We start from the raw sequence: 2669 nt of genomic DNA on the forward strand, positions 1-2669 counted from the left end.
GAGAATAATAGGTTAGTGTTGATTATAGATCAGGTTTATCATGCGAGGCTTAGAAACAAAAAGCACGAGCCTTGGCGAGTGCTTTTTCGTTTTCGTGCCGAGTATGATAAACCTGATCTATAATCAACACTTACCTATTTTTCTATTTATCTCACTTTTTATTCAGTAAACCTTTTTATTTAAACAAAATAAGTTTAACTTGTTATTTTTGCTTGATAGATGACGTCATTTTGTCAAACATATGACGTCATTTCGTGCCGTGTATTATAGCAGAAATTTAATCAACGGGGCTATAATCAACCGAAATTGCTGGAAAAGTGGGATAAAAAAGATTTTATTGAGATTGGTAAATCGTTAGAAGATAACCAGTTTAAGATTGTTAACGTATTTTTCAAATTTTATCTGCATATGAAGACGATATGTGTTTATATAATTACGATTTATGTTTATATGAAGGTCTTTTGCCTTTATATAAACAAGTTATGCCTATATATAATGAAAACATGCTTTGTCTGTATAAATTCAAATTATGTATTTATATATTGTGAGTATGCATATATATAATGGTTACAGGCATTCATATACAAATATTTTGCCTTCATATAAAGAAGTAATGCCTTTATATAATTGAAGATTATCTGTTAATAATACATTCGTATCTGTATGTGTGTGTATTTGAGATTTATTTACAGGTCGTCCAGTGTCTTCGCGACTACAGATGTATCGACCTGCCCCTGTGACCCTTCAGGGGAGAAATTTAGGTCAGATTATACATCAGAGCACGATGACCAATGAGACCTTAATATGCCTAGATGCTTTTAATATATATAGATGTGACAATATTTGATATTTAGTGGTTTGCCTTTTATTGTAATGATTTTTGCAGTATTCCTATTATCCCTAGATAAGCATTATCCGTATTGGCATTAATGTTTATTCCTTATAGTTGTGTGTGGTTTTTGTGCCCTCCGCCCCAAGAGAGGTGTTAGTGGGGGTTCGAGCGGGATACAGAAGGCGCCCCGATTCCAGAACCCCTGGTGTACAGCACCGATACACTGCACCCCCGTTTAACGTCCCTCGCGGAGTACTGGTTAGTACATAAAAATAGATTAGTACAGATATTACTCTACTGCCTTGTGTCTTAGTGTATGTTCACATGGGCTCTCTCTGCTGTGCTTTTGGATAGTGTCAGGTGTTTAAATGGTGTTGCAAGGGTCAGACTAATTTTGAAAGGTCATTTAGTTAAATGTAGTAGAAAAGGGGCTGAGTTTGAGTGGTTGGACCAAGATGACTAGTTTGTTGGGGGTACAGGGACGACAATTTCTGGTTCTAGACTTTCTTCCTTGGGGAGACAATTTTTATTCGCATTCGTATCTGTATATCTTGACATTTTATCTACATATAAGAAATTTATATCTTAATATATTAATGCTTTATCTGTTTATATTCAAATTATGTATTTATATATTGTGATTATGCATATATATAATGGTTACAGGCATTCATGCACAGTCAGATTGACGTAATATCACAAGTTTTGTTATTATAAGACAGTGAAGGCGTTCCATAGTTAATGGTCTAATTCAATGAAAATATATTGACATTAAATGTGCATAAGGTAAATTAAACGTATGTACAAAAGTAAACGCCCAACGGGGGACTCGAACCCCCGACCCTCAGTTGTCTAAGTTGACTTAAAAGTCTGATGCTCTACCGACTTAGCTAGCCGGGCTTATACCATGTAATAACGCACCTATTTATTCCCGCAAGAACTAACAATTGCTTTAGAGGTTATATATCAGATGAATACATGATTTTTAATTAATTTTTGAAAGATGCTACGAGGATTTTTGTGAAAACAAATAAAACAATAAATACGGATGACATCTTATTTCATGTGTATTGTTTGTGTTTGTGAAGTGGAAATGAAAAGTAAAACCGTTTTAATTTAGTTGATAAGAAAGGTGAAATCAATGTAGGCAACGGAGTATTAGCGTCGATATGCGATCATCATTGTATACACACTTTCAACATAATTGTCAATAATATATTCTGTACATGAAAGGACAATCATATTGACATGTGTGGGATATATGGCCTTTATACCCCTGTGCTAATATTGTCCGTCAAAAATGGGAATTAAAGCCACAATCCCCAGTTACTGAATTTAACCAGCCTTAACATTATGATGTTTTACCCACTGATCTTAAACAATATCTATCGAACAGGCTAATCCTTGCACAACCGTACACGTGTATACATTTAAATCATTATAATGTATGTGTTGCTATTGGTAACATTACTGTTTAGAGTTGTAAAACATGCTTCAACGAAGCGATATTCCTGTTAAAAGAAACGATAGTCCGACAGTTTTGGAAAGGTCTTTAGTGTTTCTTTAGTTTAAATTTATATAGAATTGTCAAACATATTACATGCGTTTTAAATGTGTATAACACGCACAACTACGTGAGTTTGTGCATTTATATCATGATTGGTTAATCAGTTGCCTCGTTCCTATTTCAATGCAAATGCATGCACAAGCATACCTTACTAAAGCTGTGTAGCTGTGTAGCTGTTTTCTAGTAATCGGAAACGAAGCTTTGTCAGAAAAAAATTAGCTAAGTTATCGTTTAACTTCACGAATTACTACGCAAAAGTGGTATCGAACT

At 34.2% G+C, this 2669-nt stretch overlaps 1 non-coding gene across 1 annotated transcript; it reads right to left on the reverse strand.

The window, feature by feature from the left end:
• Positions 1–1646: 1646 nt before the first annotated feature.
• Positions 1647–1732, reverse strand: Trnak-uuu (transfer RNA lysine (anticodon UUU)). Its single transcript is given in 2 exon segments — positions 1647–1682; positions 1696–1732. It is a non-coding gene; the product is annotated as a tRNA-Lys (tRNA).
• Between the last annotated feature and the right edge of the window lie 937 nt (positions 1733–2669).

This window comes from Dreissena polymorpha, chromosome 10 (genome assembly GCF_020536995.1).
Source record: "Dreissena polymorpha isolate Duluth1 chromosome 10, UMN_Dpol_1.0, whole genome shotgun sequence".
Taxonomy (NCBI): domain Eukaryota; kingdom Metazoa; phylum Mollusca; class Bivalvia; order Myida; family Dreissenidae; genus Dreissena; species Dreissena polymorpha.